Genomic DNA, 18101 nt, shown 5'->3' with positions numbered 1-18101 from the left:
TTTTCACATAATGCATTTTTTTTTTACGCAATTCAGCAACTTGATGTAGCCAACATACTAACAGTGCTGCTGTCTTGTTGGTCTGTGATTGCGTTCACACCATACAGGATGCTTTTAAATGTTTGTTCTAGGATCAACTATGCGTTCTGCCATATTTGGATGTCAAGATTGTGTTTAAAATGAAATTTTTAAATTACTTTATGGATTTGAAGTAAACAAAGATTAGGTAATGCCAAATACTTTTTGGCTCTTTTTATAAAACTTGTAATGTTACACAAATGCTTTAGGTGTGAAACACTCAATAAATTGTTTTTGTGAAACATAAAATTTAGAATAAATGTCAGTATGCATATGTTTACTGCATTATCTATCATATTTTTAATTAATTATCTTTAGTACATGTAATATGAATGTTATTTATATGCTTCCCCAAAATTTTTTGGGGGAGCATATAGTCGCCGCTTGGTCTGTCCGTGCATCCGTCCGTGCGCAATTTTTGTCCGGGCTATTTCTCAGCAATTAATGACCCGAATTCAATTAAACTTTATGGGAAGCTTCACTACCAAGAGGGGATGTGCATATTATCAGCCGGTTCTGGTCGGATGATTTTTCACAGAGTTATGGCCCTTTGAAATTTCCCATTAACTGTACATATACATGTAGTGCAATTCTTGTCCGGGTTATTTCTCAGCAACTAATGACCAGAATTCAATGAAACTTTATGGGAAGCTTCACTACCAAAAGGACATGTGCATATTATCAGCGGGTTCTAGTCAGATGATTTTTCACAGAGTTATGACCCTTTGAAATTTTCCATTGTACATATAGTGCAATTCTTGTCCCAGCTATTTCTCAGTAACTTATTACGGAAATTCAATAAAACTTTATGGGAAGCTTCACTTCCAACAGGAGATGTGCATATTATCAGCTGGTTATTGTTGGATGATTTTTCACAGAGTTATGGCCCTTTGAAATTTTCTATAAACTTTACATATAGAGCAATTCTTGTTCGGACTATTTCTATCCAACTACTGACTGGAATTCAATGAAACTTTATGGGAAGCTTAACTACCTTGAGGAGATGTGCATGTTATTTGTGGGTTCTGGTTAGACGATTTATTTAGAAAGTTATGGCCCTTTGAAATTTTTAAGTTGCTAAACCATCCATCATATTATTTTGTCCAAAGTTATGCCCCTAAAGACGTTTCCTTTTTATCTGAATATAGTGCAATATTGTGACAAAAAAAAACTTTGGGGAGCATCACCCGTCTCCGACGGTTTCTTGTATTCAGACAGTAATTATCATGCAAACAGTAATACAGATGTACAGTAGAAATGCTGCATTTAAACGCAGATGTGAAGATAGACAGTTTTTATTAATTAGCTGCATTTTGCACCTTCCATCACAAAATTTCTAGACAGGACAGCAGACATCATTTATCATGGTTAAACATTGTTGAAAGTTTTGCCTCTAATCGAGTGCACACAATGTGATGTTGTTTAAAATGCAAGTTATTATTATCCCCACGCTTTTCATAAAAGCATGGGGATTATGTGCTTATCTCAGCTGTCTGACTGTCCGTCCATCCTGGCCACTATCTCTTCCTACACTATTAGCACTAGAACATTTAAACTTACACACATCGCAGCTATGAGCATATGTGCCACAGTGCACTATTTGGAATTTTGATCTGACCCCTGGGTCAAAAGTTATGGAGGTTGGGGTGGGGCCGGGTCAGAGGTTTTCACTCATTTTACTAACAACATGCTGCGTGGGGATACGCGTCGGCCGCGGCTGCACGATTTCTAGTTTAAAATGAATAAAAAAGATATGTACGTAGTGTTAACGTAATTTGAATTCAATATTTATAAAAGGAGTGTCTGCGCTTGTATTATCTTATATTATAGGCTTAATATTGTGAACACATTGCAGTAAGTGGTGAAAGATATCATGATCCATGTTGATCCGAAAGGGGCCTGCGTAACTGCAGAACAGCCTGCGCATTTGCACACAGTGGTCAGGAGCTAGTCGCTGTCTGTTAATAAGAATGGAAAATATTGTGGCTTTGTAATGGACAGGGTAGTTCCTGACCAGATTGCGCAACTCAGAGCAGGCTGGTTTGGTGCAACACTGGCCAGATATGGCATACTAAGTGATAAGAAATGACCAAAATAATGTTTTTGATTTGAATATCTTAGTTTTTGTACTTAATAATTATTTGAACTTTTTTTTTTTCAAAGCTTTTTAAGTTATGTTTGTAAGAGTGTACCTTTCAAACTCTCATTACAATTTTATTCTCATCAAGTAGATATTCTAGTGATTATATTACTGCATTATTTTTTACTGATATTATTTGTCAATTATATTATCTCCCACATCTCTGACCTTTTACCCTAATAGCCCTATTTTCCTTTAACGTGATGGTTGTTTAGTGCAAATATGATGCATCTTGTATAGAAATACTTAGCAAATACATCGGTATCCCACTTATCACCCCTTAAATCTACCTGAAGTGAGGAGCACAGGGTTGCCCTGGTTAACCTTGTTCATTTCCTGTGTAACAGTGATTGATTGCCTAAAATTACTGTTTTACAAACTGCAAGCTTTCAAAATGTATTCATTACAAGACTTCACCTGTTTTCATTTGAATAGGCTGGATTCAAAAGTTACCAGCCATGCTGTTGTAAAGCATTAAAAGGGGCTAATGTTATTCAATTGACTTTTTGCGGACTCCCCAAATGACTTCTCCAGCACAAAGGGGCTGACATACCAACACTCCGATCAACTTTGCATTACCCCATTACATCTCACAATAATGTGGTTAAATTTTACTGTTAAGTGGTTTTGTGGTTTTTATCCGGCTGGCTTTGCATAAATTTGGCAGACTGTTGTCAAACAGTCTTTTTCTTCTAATATATGAGTGAAATTAATTCATTAAAAATACTGAAATGTGCCAGGGGATATTTGTGGATTAAGCGTGTCACATAACTGGCTAAATCTGTAGGAAATCCCTATTTAATGGATGCCATGGCATTCATAGGTTTAAAAACGGAGATCATAACCAAACAGAAAAAAATAATGATAGCCATTGTTAACATAGGGCTCATATTGACCTTGTCATAAATACCTTGAATAAAACTTCTTTGTTCTTTAACAGTAAAATTCAAACAAATGAAAGGTCAACTAAACTTTGTGTCAGGATATTATATAACTCAGTTAAGGATTTGTGCGCCTGTGCCAGTTACATCCCATATAGTTGCCCCAATTGTATAGTTATCATTTTAATATGTTAGGGTCCAATATAGCCATGGATACATGTAAAGCTGTTTTACAAGTTTTAACAATCTATTAGCCAACCAAGCACTTTGCTAATTACTACATTCTTCCTTTGATTCCTGCTTGTAACCCCTCCTGCTTGTATCCCATCCTGGGTGCATCCCATCCTAGACATAATCCCCTTCTTATTGGATCCCATCTTGATTGAACCAACTTCTTTTTGTACCTCTCCTGTTTGGATCATTTCCTGCTTATACCCCCTCCTGCTTGTATCCCCCCGCCTTGTATCCACTCCTGATTGTATCTCCTCCTGCTTGTTTCCCCTCCTGTCTGTATCCCCTCCTGCATGTATCACACTTCTGATTGTACCCCCCTGCTTGCATCCCACTTCTGTTTGTACCCCCCTGCTTGCATCCCTCTCCTGCTTGTACCCCCCATGTTTGTATCCCTACCTGCTTGTACCCCTACTGTTTGGATCCCCCTCCTGCTTTTACCCAATCCTACTCATATTTTCTCCTGGTTGTATCTCCTCCTGTATGTATCCCCTCCTGCATGCATCACACTCCTGCTTGTACCCCCTCCTTCTTGTTTCTCCTCCTGCTTGTACCCCTCATGTTTGTACACCTACCTGCTTTCATCCCCTCCTGCTTGCATCCCCTCCTATTCCTTCTGTGTATTCCAATGATCAAGATTGCAGTCTCAACTTCTACCAAACACAGCAATGTAAACCACAAACTCATACCACAAATTCACACCTGGTACCTTCATTCATACCACACCAATAATTGATCATTAGAATACATTGCATAATGAATTTTATTTTTTATTTATACAAAGCAATACAATTTGCATAATAAATGGAAAAAAAACACAGACTTTTTTATAATGCCATTGTGGTGCAAATAAAATTATTGAAATTAAATAACGCCAATACCCCCATGTCTGCCGCAGAAACAGACACCTGTTGATTGTTCTTTTTCTTTTTGTATTGGTATTATGAAAAGGATATTCTCATTATGTCTGATAATTAAAGTAGAATTCAATGATTTCCCCACATGTCTGATATTTTACATATATTGTTTTTGTAGTTACCTCCCTGTCACTATTAAAGTTTGTGATGAACAGATGAAACACTTAAAGAATCAGATAGCATGCTAACCATAGCTCATAGCATAATTTCATATTGTATTACCACTGAATATTCCACTTAATGTTTTACGAGTGATTTCGCTTTCATTTTCAAAGGAAAGCATACATGTAGTTGTTTTTTTTAAATTAGTTTTTTAAAAGATTGAAATCAGAAAGGACCACTATCATACTCTACCATCCAGTACATGTATAATGAAGGCTTCAAGATGCCACATAAATTGCCAATATAAATATCAATGCATCTTTAGTAATAACAAATAAAACAAGTCTCATAGTGAAATTAGTTCGCAAAAAAAGTAATTTGTTAGATAGCCGAGCTTGAAAACAGTACAACACATTATCAAAGTTATGTGAAGAAATAGTGCTATTGCCAGATGTAGTCATTATTAAATGCTTTAAACGAAGTTTATTGTTTGGGAAATTTATTTCCTTATATGATAAACAATTGCCTTATGATTTTTAAAATAACAACCAGTATTTTCTTGTTGTTCCTGCTGTCTGTAGATGTTGTAAATCGCTCAGAATAATATTTGTAATCAAAGTCCATTTTACACACACTCATAACCTTTTCATATCACTATTGTAGAATTTGGGAGATTTCACAATAAATGCCAAAGGCAGTAGAACTATTGGCACCTTTGTGAAACTTGTGTATTTGTTGGGCAAGGTCAGTGAACAACTAAAAACAGAATTCACAGAGGGACCTCTTACTGTTGTTGTTATTGTAATGAAAAACACATAATTTTCCTTTTTGTAAGACTGGTTAGTTCAACAGTTAGCTTTGGATTTGTTGTGATAATGACCAATAGCTAATAACAGTGGCATCTTGTCCCCATTGTGACTAGACATTGTTAAAGTCGGGTGAAAATTAACTTGATTTTTATGCAAAGATTAAACTTGAAGCAACGACCCCAGTGACTTGTTTTCAAACTTAAGGGCCTGGGACAATGGTACAAGGGCCCTGAAGGGTTCACTGGTCAAAAAATGTAGAAACTGACCAGTTTTCCCAGGGTGAAATGCCCGCCTGGAATGCAGGCCTGACTTGGCTATCTCTAGATGTTTCTGTCAAGGGAGTTGGTAATGATTTTTACAGCTCAATAAAGTTTTTGGATGAAATGAAAAGGAGGAATAATTTTTGTCTTCTTTTACAATGAGGGCAATTACTGCAAGCATTAATAGAACTGATTTCAGGATTGATAGTGGCCAACAGTTGGGTATTTCTAAAGTTCATGAGGAAAAATCTAAACTTTGATTTCAATCATGACAAGCGTTTGCTGAATAAATGATTCTGTCAGGTCTCACAACCATTATGTCCAATATGAAGTCATTACTGTCCAAGCCAAAGGTCTTTCAAATCCTATTCATGTTCCTTATACATGGATGACATTTAGACAAGATTAAGATGAGATCTCTTGAGGACACCAAACGATTATGACCCTTTTTTCACCTTATGTGACAACTCTGCTCATAATAGCAATTTGATTGCTTGAAAAAGAATTTGGCGATTCAAAGACTGTCTTACTGCCTACGCTTCATTCTGTAACTTAATTCACGTTCTGGAAAAACAGGCGTTATGTATACTCCTAAAGTTTCAACCCAGAAAAGTTTCAACCCAGATTAGCCTGTGCAGTCCACATAGGCTAATCAGGAAGGATACCTTCTGCTTTATTGTATTAAATTATTTTCATGAAGTCTCTTCTGAGGGAAAATCCAATTTAGGCGGAAAGTGTCCTCCTTGAATAGTCTGTGCGGACTGCGCAGGCTAATCAGGGATTATACTGTGGGCACATACACTAAGCCTTATTTCCCAAAGTGCTTCTCATTTATACATCAATTAAAATGAAAGCTCAGAGATTAAAACATTTCTTATTGGTTATTTTTTTCCCTTGACCCTTTACTGCTTAGATACATATTTGTACGCAATTGAAGTCGCTTGGGAAGTTAAATATAATTAAAGACCTTTCTTGATAGATTCAAGTTTTAAAGGCTTCATTTTTAATCCTTAGATACTGATGAGCAGCAAACAGCATAGAAACCTGAACAGAATGCTAGTTTGCACATAGACATTTTCACTTTGCTTCTAATTTGGAAATTGTTAATAAAGACATGGTTTGCAACAGAGAACATGGTTATTATATAAAAGCAGTTAATAAGCAACTACCATCACTGTGACCTCCAATGCATGTTGTAATATATTATATTATTACTCTGTTATATTGTATAAATTCATATACTTTAACACATTTTGTTAAATATTGTATTTGCTATTGACAATAGTTTTTACAAATATTGTGGAAATCAAACTGGTAATACTGCCTCATCCTATATGATCTGTTCAGTTCTTTTTTCCCATTCCCATAGCACATTTCAATTAACAGCTGCACATTATGATTTTTTTGTAACAAAGCTGTGTTTAACATATACGGTTGTAAATTTTAAATATATAAGAGCGTCTACCATAAGTTAAGTTTTTATGCTCCCGGATCGAAAGATCGGGGGTATATTGTTTTTGGCCTGTCTGTCATTGCATGTGGGTGTGTGTGTGTCCCAAAACTTTAACCAAAACTTTAACCAAAACTTTAATAAGCTTGGTCATAACTTTTGCAATATTCAAGGTAGCAACTTGATATTTGGCATGCATGTGTATCTCATAGAGCTGCACATTTTGAGTGGTGAAAGGTCAAGGTCATCCGTCAAGGTCAAAGGTAAAAAAAAACAAATTCAAAAACTTTAACCAAAACTTTAACCTTCTTCATAACTTTTTCAATATTGAGGATAGCAACTTGATTTTTGGCATGCATGTGTATCTCATGGAGATGCAAATTTTGAGTGGTGAAAGATGAAGGTCATCCTTCAAGGTCAAAGGTCAACTTTATGGCTTCAAAGCGGCGCATTAGGGGGCATTGTGTTTCTGACAAACACATCTCTTGTTAAATGTGTGAATATAATATATATTCATATTGGTCAATGTATACACTTTATTTTGTCTGCATAATGCATCTATTATAATCCTTTAATGATTTTTCCATAAAAACCAACCTGGGGACCGTTTCAATAAACATCGTAGCACACATTTACTATATGATACATTTTTCGAAGATGCATAATTGCTAAAGTCCATATCATATGTTTATAAATGTTCAGGACATAATTACTTAAATTGGCATCTCTAGCGCCGTATATATTTGATAAGCACAGCGAGCTAGCGTACTTATAAAGATTACAAAATTCTCTCATAAGTTAGAATTGTTGTACGATTGTTTATGAAACGGCCCCCAGTTTTGCAGTTGTATTGTCACTCAAAGTAAATTTAGTGCAAGTCTTACAAAACATTCATCACATTTCCAAAACTATCTTTCTGTGTCACTGTCCTAATAATACGCTGCAGGAATGCGAAAATTACAGACTTGACAAGTTTTGTTTATACAGCGGCCTGCTGTTAAAACATTAATTTGCATCATACTATGAACATTTGCACCTTAAAACCAGTAATTTGTTAAGGCCAAAGAGCCAATTATGTAATGAGCATGTTGAATGTAGTGCAGTGGATCCCATAGTGCCGGGGTAGATGCAAGAATTCTGGAGCTGACATGGAATGCACATCTCTCATCTGACAACTAATTGGAAAGGGGTTTATTAAATTTTTGTGTTGGAACATTGGATCCTATTGTCCTCAGGTTGCTTGGATATTTGAACCGAATGGGTATACCATAGCATTAAGAAATTGAATCTGCGTTTGATATGTCACACAAAGGAAGAATTTGTTCAAAAGTTTGGCATTTGGGATTAACTGAGTTCAAAGACAGTCCTGTGGCTGTTATAAGAATGCTTGCCATTACAATTTCTTACTAAGTTAGGCTTCCTTCATACGTCGTATTCTTTCTTACTGTTTTACTGCATTATTATTACTTTAAAATCATTGCTTTTCATGGGACATAAATTTTCTTTGTTTTTCGTTGTTGACTAACCTACGAATAAATTGATAATTGACTGATGCAAAAGTTTCTAGGAAAAAGCAAGATAATTAGTAAGGACCAATATAAATGATTGTAAAGTTTGTATTTTTTGCACTAAACATTTCAAAGGAAAATGTTAAGTGGTACAGATAAGTTCTGGTTTCTTAAAAAAAAATCTCTTTTTATAACCATTGATTAGTTCAACCTAAGTAATATAATTTTGATTTTATTTTATTGGTAAATTATCATTTTGAAATAAATGTTATGATAGTGGCAAATTTGGCTGGCTAAAGCACTTTATTGTACAGATATTGGACATAAAATATGCTTTATGGTCTATATATGTTTGAGAAATAAACCATTTTAATAGTCCTGGTGTAATGGTATGTATATGAAAGGTCATGTGAGGTTTAGTGTCAACTCTCGAGTTGTCTTGGTTATTCATCATTTCACTCTAAATTGTACCAAAAGAAAAAGATGTCTTTACATATTAAAATTTACATATCATATTTAATATTGTACGCGTTACCATTTGTCATTCCCTGTGTCCTAGATTAGTCAAACACGGGCGAAAAGGATGTCTACTGTCATCGAAGCTGCTCCTTTTGTTGCTACCAACCCTAGCTTGACTACAAGATAACCTTAAGGTGAGACAGATTTGCCATGGTGTCTGTCCACCGATTATCGACAATTAATTTGACACTGGTCTGAATTGGAATTTAATATTTATATTTCCTGGGCATTCACAAGGAAAGGTCATACAAGGTTCTGAGCTACCTGTGCTAGTGCATTATACTTCACCTATTGGAGTTTAATGGCCAACATTTACTTTTGATAGGCAATTACAGAAATACTTTGTATTGTCCTTGCTGTGAATATATTTATTCTTGCTGTCTTGAAGAGTAGGCAGGTCGTTCGATGAAGATTCTTTTGTCCCACGGCACAATAGAGCTATATTAAATTTTTATTTTATTTCAATAGAAATCCCTGATGAACTTCTTACTGAAGTGTCTATGGGCCCCAGAAATGTGTATTGGCCCCAAGTCAATGACTGGTCAGTCTTATTTATTAGGGCTTTCAAGAGGGCCTCCCCAAGGGCGGTGGGGTCTGGTGTTTTGTTTGGTAGGTACCGTTAAGTTTACCCAGTGTTCGATTTCATCTGTGGCCACTGGCCCAGGAACTAAATTGATACCTATTTAATTAAATGAAAATAAATGACCCTAACAAATTCTGTGGTCAAACACCTTGAAAAATTCTTTCCTAGAGTACTTGACTTGTTTTTCAAGCGGGGTTGGGGGGGGGGATAATCAAATTTTCAAAAAGCTCTCTTTTTATGATCCCAGCGATATGTTCAAACATTAATCCCAGAAAGACACATGTTGCATATATCAGCCTGGTTCTGGGATAACTGGGCTTAATCATGTGGGTAAATGTTCATACTAGATTAGCCTGTGCTGTCTTTGGGCCCTAATGGGTATTCTCGTTTAAAGGATGTCTCTTCTAAACAAAAATCAAGTCTAAGCATAAAGTGTAATCCCAGATTAGCCTCTTAGCACAGGCTTATCTATAATGACACTTTACGCACATGCATTAACCCTTTGCATGCTGGGAAATTTGTCGTCTGCTAAAATGTTGTCTGCTTAATTTCTAAAATTAGCATTTTCTGCGATTTTTTTCAAAGAATATTATCAGAATAGCAAACAGTTAGGATCCTGATGAGACGCCACGCTCTGTGGCGTCTCATCTGGATCCAAACTGTTTGCAAAGGCCTTCAAAATTCGGTTCCAGCACTGAAAGGGTTAAGCCCAGTTTTCTCATAAGCTGGCTTATATATTTTCCACTTCATTTATTCTTTTGATTTCCTACTGGGATCTTCTATAATCAATAATTGATTTAGTTGTGTATACTTGTATGGAAGGTACTATTGACCTTGATATTTTTCTGTTTATTAAGCAGATATTCAACATTTCACAAAATATTGTTCATGCTATCAGCAATGTTTGTAACTACGACACTGAAGTCTGGATTTTAGCTTCTGCCTTTCACATGTATATTATTGTGCATTTGTCAAATAGTATAAAAATAATAATCCCTGCAAATGAATTCTGACTGATTGTTACCTAATAGCAGACAACTGAGTAATACATTTGCACTACACTAAAAGACGACACCCATTATTTGGTAAGACAATATTTGTTGGTACATATATATTCAGTATCGTATACCAAAGAGTACCCAATGGGAGGTTTGTTGTATGTAGACAACTACTTAGATGTCACAGATAACGGGCATCAGAATTTTATTAGGTGAAACTGGATAGTAGCCCACTGAAATTATGGATTATGAGTGTAAACAGGTCTATTATTTGGACTTACATGCTGGAAGAAAGTGGAGACCTTTGAACTTGATTCAACTCAGAATAAAAGATGGCTCGCTACTAGGTATCCAGTAGGGTGGACCACACGTAACGGGAAATTGGTGAATATCTGTTACGCAGTGGAATTTGGTGGATTGTTACCTTTTTTGCATTTTGTCACGCAGAGGGACACAAAGACATTTTTGAAAGTTGAAATTCAATTTATTAGGTTTACTGTAAATAAATTAAAGGGTTTTTGTATTATAAAATATACAGTTAAGTCCTTATGATAAGTTATTAAAGAACACAAATGTTGGATCGCCAATTTCTATGACATTGTCAAGGTCAAAGTAATGGTTGGTTTTAGTTATTATATCAAGCAGTACTGATGTTAGATGAAACAGCGTAGTCTGCCAAACATGTCATGTAGGAATAGTGTGAATAGGTTAAAATTAGGTCAAGGTCATAATGAAGTTGATTGATGGGGGACAGGTGATAAGCAACAACAATATAAGTAGAAGAGAATTGTAGCAAGTGGTGTTATTGTTGGGCACATTAGTAAAATGTTCAAGACCTGTCCCACACAGATGGTTTGAAATAGTCCAAAATGGAAATAGTCCATATAAGGTCAAGGTCAATGTAAAAGTGATATGGGATGATATGGATGGACTGGCGATGTTTATGACGTCTTCAGTATCAAGAGTGTTGTGTCAGGTAGTGTTGCTAGTAAACAAAACAATTAGTTAGCAATAAAATAGCCAATTTGATACAAGTTCCAATTAGGTCGTTGTCAAGGTTAAGTGAGTGGATGTAGAAGAGTGGTTTACATCAACTCTGAAAATATCAAAGAGCTACAACAATTTGGACTGGTGCTATAATCACTGCATTCCTTCAAATGCTTATATTTAATATTTGCATTTTTGAGTAATATGTATGAAATTGATATAAATGCAATGCAGCGGGTTCATTATATGGCCCAGTTATCATATAATTTAAATACCCCAAAAATATATTCAAAGTTCAGAGGATAATTTAAAATTAATCTTCTTTCTTTGTTGTAAAAATTATTTTTAAACAACTCATGCTCCAAATTTCAGAAATGGAACACCCAAGGAACATAAAATATTACAGTGATGTATTCAGTGTCTTTATAAGAGTATAAAGTAACCTCTTTACAGCCAATGATTTTGGTAAAATTTCAGATCTTGTTGGGGATTTAAAGCCTTTGAGTTCTGATTTTGATCAAAAAGATTGAAACGTTGAGTGATGTGCGTCATAATTTTCAATAAGTCAAAGCATTTCTTACAGGATAAAAATGTTTTACTTTGATAACACGGATAGATAAGCAATAACATTTCCTTTCAATTGTTATTACTTCAAATGAGTTGTATTGTACAGAGTGATTGCACATGTTGGTGTAAATTGGTGTCATCTGCATACATTTCAATTGAGAATGTCGGCAAATTGTACAATATTTGAAAATGTGCCAATTATCCTAGTTTTTAGCTCGACTATTATATATATTAAATATATATAGTGGAGCTATCCTACTCACCCCGGCGTCGGCATTTCCGTTAGCGTTAGCGTGCAAATGTTAAAAGTTTTCATACTACCCCAATTATTTTCATTGTCTCTTGACATATTGCTTTCATATTTTGCGTACTTGTTAACCAACATGACCCCAACCTATAAACATGAGCAGACAACTCTATCAAGCATTTTGTCATAATTATGGCCCCTTTTCCACTTAGAATATGCAGCAAATGTTAAAGTTTTCGTACTATACCATTTATTTTCATTGTCCCTTGACATATTTCTTTCATATTTTGCATACTTGTTTACCAACATCACCCCAACCTATAGACAAGAGCAGACAACTCTATCAAGCATTTTCTCATAATTGTTGTCCCTTTTATACTTAGAATATGCATATTATTGATAAATCTATGTTAAAGTTTGCGTACTACCCCAAATATTTCCTTTATCCTTTGACATATTGCTTTTATATGTTGCATACTTGTTTACCAACATGACCCCAACCTATAAACAACAAGAGCAGACCACTGTATCAAGCATTTTGACATAATTATGGCCCCTTTTACACTTAGATAATTGAACATTTTGCTTAAATTGCCATAACTTCTATATTTATTATCACATTTTATTATTACTTAGACAAAACAACACTTACCTGAATACCACAATGGATTCCACCCAAAGAATACCCCACGCCCCTACCCAGAATCCCTTCCCCCCCCCCCAACCTCCCCCCCCCCCAATTTTTTTTTTATACACCATCTAATAAATTACCACAACCACATTATACCCCAACCCCCCTACCCCCCCCCCCATTTTTTTTTAAACATCATCTAATAAATTATCACACCCCACATTATACCCCCCTCTCACCCCCTCCCCCCCCCCCCCCCAAAAAAAAAAAAGATTTCTATTTTTTATTTTTTTTTTATTTTTGAAAGATAGTCTAATAAATGACCACACCCCACATTATACCCCCTCTCAAACCCGCCTCCCCGCCCCCCCAAAAAAAAAATGATTTTGGTAAAATTTCAGATCTTGTTGGCGATTTAAAGCCTTTGAGTTCTGATTTAGATCAAAATGAAAAACCTAGATTTTTCAAAGATTGAAACGTTGAGTGATGTGCGTCATAATTTTCAATAAGTCAACGCATTTCTTACAGGATAAAAATGTTTTACTTTGATAACACGGATAGATAAGCAGTAACATTTCCTTTCAATTGTTATTACTTCAAATGAGTTGTATTGTACAGAGTGATTGCACATGTTGGTGTAAATTGGTGTCATCTGCATACATTTCAATTGAGAATGTCGGCAAATTGTACAATATTTGAAAATGTGCCAATTATCCTAGTTTTTAGCTCGACTATTATATATATTAAATATATATAGTGGAGCTATCCTACTCACCCCGGCGTCGGCATTTCCGTTAGCGTTAGCGTGCAAATGTTAAAGTTTTCATACTACCCCAATTATTTTCATTGTCTCTTGACATATTGCTTTCATATTTTGCGTACTTGTTAACCAACATGACCCCAACCTATAAACATGAGCAGACAACTCTATCAAGCATTTTGTCATAATTATGGCCCCTTTTCCACTTAGAATATGCAGCAAATGTTAAAGTTTTCGTACTATACCATTTATTTTCATTGTCCCTTGACATATTTCTTTCATATTTTGCATACTTGTTTACCAACATCACCCCAACCTATAGACAAGAGCAGACAACTCTATCAAGCATTTTCTCATAATTGTTGCCCCTTTTATACTTAGAATATGCATATTATTGATAAATCTATGTTAAAGTTTGCGTACTACCCCAAATATTTCCTTTATCCTTTGACATATTGCTTTTATATGTTGCATACTTGTTTACCAACATGACCCCAACCTATAAACAACAAGAGCAGACCACTGTATCAAGCATTTTGACATAATTATGGCCCCTTTTACACTTAGATAATTGAACATTTTGCTTAAATTGCCATAACTTCTATATTTATTATCACATTTTATTATTACTTAGACAAAACAACACTTACCTGAATACCACAATGGATTCCACCCAAAGAATACCCCACGCCCCTACCCAGAATCCCTTCCCCCCCCCCCCCAACCTCCCCCTCCCCCAAATTTTTTTTTATACACCATCTAATAAATTACCACAACCACATTATACCCCAACCCCCCTACCCCCCCCCCCCCCCCCATTTTTTTTTAAACATCATCTAATAAATTATCACACCCCCACATTATACCCCCCTCTCACCCCCCTCCCCCCCCCCAAAAAAAAAAGAATTCTATTTTTTATTTTTTTTTATTTTTGAAAAAGTCTAATAAATGACCACACCCCACATTATACCCCCTCTCAAACCCGCCTCCCCCTCCCCCCCCCCCCTCAAAAAAAATAATTTTTTTATATTTTTTTTGCTGTTTTTATTCTTGAAAGATCGTCTAATAAATTATTGAATATGAACAATTTCCCCATGATGGCTTACGTTATACTGTCAAGCACTCGAATAGTTGAGCGCGCTGTCCTCTGACAGCTCTTGTTAATTGATATACTTGGTGCAATATACTAATGCATTCCAATTGACAAGTAAATAATATGAGATGGGCTCCGGAACATTATTACCATGCTAAATGCATGTGCGTAACATATCATTCCAGATTAGCTTGTACAGGCTAGTCTGGGACGATACTTCCTGAGTGCATTATCATCAAGAAGAGACTTTAAACAAATAAAAGTCCATACAAGCGGACAGTGTCGTCCCTGATTAGCCTGTTCAGATTGCACATGCTAATCTGGGATGACATTTTACCCACATGCATTAAACCATGCTCATATTCATTCTCCATGTTTGTACTTTTTGCACAAGCATTGTCGTTAACAGTGAACTTGACCATGAATTTATGGGTTAAGGACTGTTTTTCTTCACCACATCCTTCACACTTGTATAGTGAATAATTTTGTGAAAGTGTCATTATAGTGCCCTTTGAAAGTGCTGAAGGCACTGAATTTGTTCGCTGTTGTATCATCTTACTCAGTTTTCAAAATTATGTTATACATGTAGCTTTTTATATCGCAAGTTTAAAATGATCACAACCCATTCAAATTTATATAAAGAGTGTGTCTTAAACACAGGTCGAGTTGTGTGTTTTTTTTAGCTCATTAGCTCACCTGAGCACAACGTGCTCTTGGTGCGCTTTTGTGATCGCCTTTTGTCCGTCGTGCGTTGTGCGGCGTCAACATTTGCCTTGTTAACTCGTTACAGGCCACATTTATTGTCCAATCTTCATGAAATTTGGTCAAAAGATTGGTCTCAATGATATCTTGGATGAGTTCGAAAACGGCTACGTTTGCTTGAAAAACTCGGCTGCCAAGGGGCAGGGCATTTTTCCTTATATGGCTATATATGACTATAGTAAAATCTTGTTAACACTCTAGAGGCCACATTTATTGTCTGATCTTCATGAAACTTGGCCAGAAGATTTATCCCAATAATATCTTGGACGAGTTCGAAAATGATGCTGGTTGGTTGAAATACATGGCCGCCACGGGGCGGGCATTTTTCCTTATATGGCTATTGTAAAACCTTGTTAACACTCTAGAGGCCACATTTATTTTCTGATCTTCATGAAACTTGCTCAGAAGATTTTTCCCACTGATATCTTGGATGAGTTCAAAAGTGGTAACCTTTGCTTGAAAAACATGGCTGCCAAGGGGCGGGGCATTTTTCCTTATATGGCTATATATGGCTATAGTAAAATCTTGTTAACACTCTAGAGGCCACATTTATTGTCCAATCTTCATGAAACTTAGTCAGAAGATTCATCCCAATAATATCTTGGATGAGTTCGAAAATGATGCCGGTTGGTTGAAAAACATGGCCATCAGGGGGCGGGGCATTTTTCCTTATATGGCTATAGTAAAACCTTGTTAACACTCTAGAGGCCACATTAATTGTCCAATCTTGATGAAATGTGGTCAGAAGATTTGTCCTAATGATAACTTGGATGAGTTAGAAAATGGTTATGTTTGCTTGAAAAACATTGCCGCCAAGGGGCGGGGCATTTTTCCTTATATGGCTATATAAGGCTATAGTAAATCTTGTTAACACTCTAGAGGCAACATTTATAGTCCGATCTTCATGAAACTCGGTCAGAAGATTCATCCCAATAATATCTTGGAGTTTAAAAATGATGCTGGTTGGTTGAAAAACATGGTCACCACGGGGGCGGGGCTATTTTCCTTTAAATGGCTATAGTAAAACCTTGTTAACACTCTAGAGGTCACATTTATTTTCCGATCATCATGAAACTTGGTCAGAAGATTTGTAACAATGATATCTTGGATGAGTTCGAAAATGGTTTTGGTTGCTTTAAAAACATGGCCACCAGGGGCGGGGCATTTTTCCTTATATGGCTATATATGGCTATAGTAAAACCTTGTTAACACTCTAGAGGCCACATTTATTGTCCAATCTTCATGAAATTTGGTCAGAAGATTGGTCTCAATGATATGTTGGATGAGTTCGAAAATAATTATGTTTGCTTGAAAAAAATAGCTTCCAAGGGGCCGGGCATTTTTCCTTATATGGCTGTAGTAAAATCTTGTTAACACTTAAGAGGCCACATTTACTGTCCAATCTTCATGAAACTTGGTCAGAAGATTCATCGTGATAATATCTTGGAAGACTTCAAAAATGATGTTGGTTGGTTGAAAAACATGGCTGCCAAGGGGCGAGCATTTTTCCTTATATGGCTATAGTAAAACCTTGTTAACACTCTAGAGGCCACATTTATTTTCCGATCTACATGAAACTTGGTCAGAAGATTTGTCCCAATGATATTTGGATGAGTTAGAAAACGGTATCGTTTGCTTGTAAAACATGGCTGCTAAGGGGCAGGGCATTTTTCCTTATATGGCTATAGTTAAATCTTGTTAACACTCTAGAGGCCACATTTATTGTCCAATCTTCATGAAACTCGGTCAGAAGATTCATCCCAATAATATCTTGGATGAGTGAAAAAATGATGCCGGTTGGTTGAAAAACATGGCCATCATGGGGGCGGGGCATTTTTCCTTATATGGCTATAGTAAAATCTTGTTAACACTGTGTAGTTTATTTTCCGATCATCATGAAACTTGGTCAGAAGATTTGTAACAATGATATCTTGGATGAGTTCGAAAATAGTTTTGTTTGCTTTAAAAACATGGCCACCAGGGGCGGGGCATTTTTCCTTATATGGCTATATATGGCTATAGTAAAACCTTGTTAACACTCTAGAGGCCACATTTATTGTCCAATCTTCATGCAATTTGGTCAGAAGATTGGTCTCAATGATATCTTGAATGAATTTGAAAATAATTATGTTTGCTTGAAAAACATGGCTTCTAAGGGGCGGGCATTTTTCCTTATATGGCTATAGTAAAATGGTGTTAACACTCTCGAGGCCACATTTACTGTCCTATCTTCATGAAACTTAGTCAGAAGATATATCCCGCTAATATCTTGGACGAGTTCAAAAATGATGCCGGTTGGTTGAAAAACATGGCTGCCAGGGGGTGGGGCGTTTTACCTTATATGGCCATAGTAAAACCTAATGTTAACACTCTAGAGGCCACATTTATTTTCTGATCTTCATGAAACTTGGTCAGAAGATTTATCCCAATAATATCTTGTTATCTCAGGTGAGCGACTTTGGGCCTTTCAGGCCCTCTTGTTAATTTTAACCATAAATTTTCAAGATGTGTAATAAATAGGTTACAACACTGCCATGGTATGCCATTGTTCCTGTATTTGCACCCTGTCAACAATATT

The 18101-nt window shown here is 36.0% G+C and overlaps 1 protein-coding gene across 1 annotated transcript in view; it reads left to right on the top strand.

Annotated features, from left to right (window-relative positions):
• Positions 1-18101, top strand: part of LOC127864725 (zinc finger protein 728-like) — a 93589-nt gene that overhangs the window by 38140 nt on the left and 37348 nt on the right. The gene's annotated exons all lie outside the window — the stretch shown is intronic.

Source organism: Dreissena polymorpha, chromosome 1, assembly GCF_020536995.1.
Source record: "Dreissena polymorpha isolate Duluth1 chromosome 1, UMN_Dpol_1.0, whole genome shotgun sequence".
NCBI lineage: Eukaryota > Metazoa > Mollusca > Bivalvia > Myida > Dreissenidae > Dreissena > Dreissena polymorpha.
Note: the sequence above shows the minus strand (reverse complement) of the source record. Positions and strands in the feature narration are given on the sequence as shown.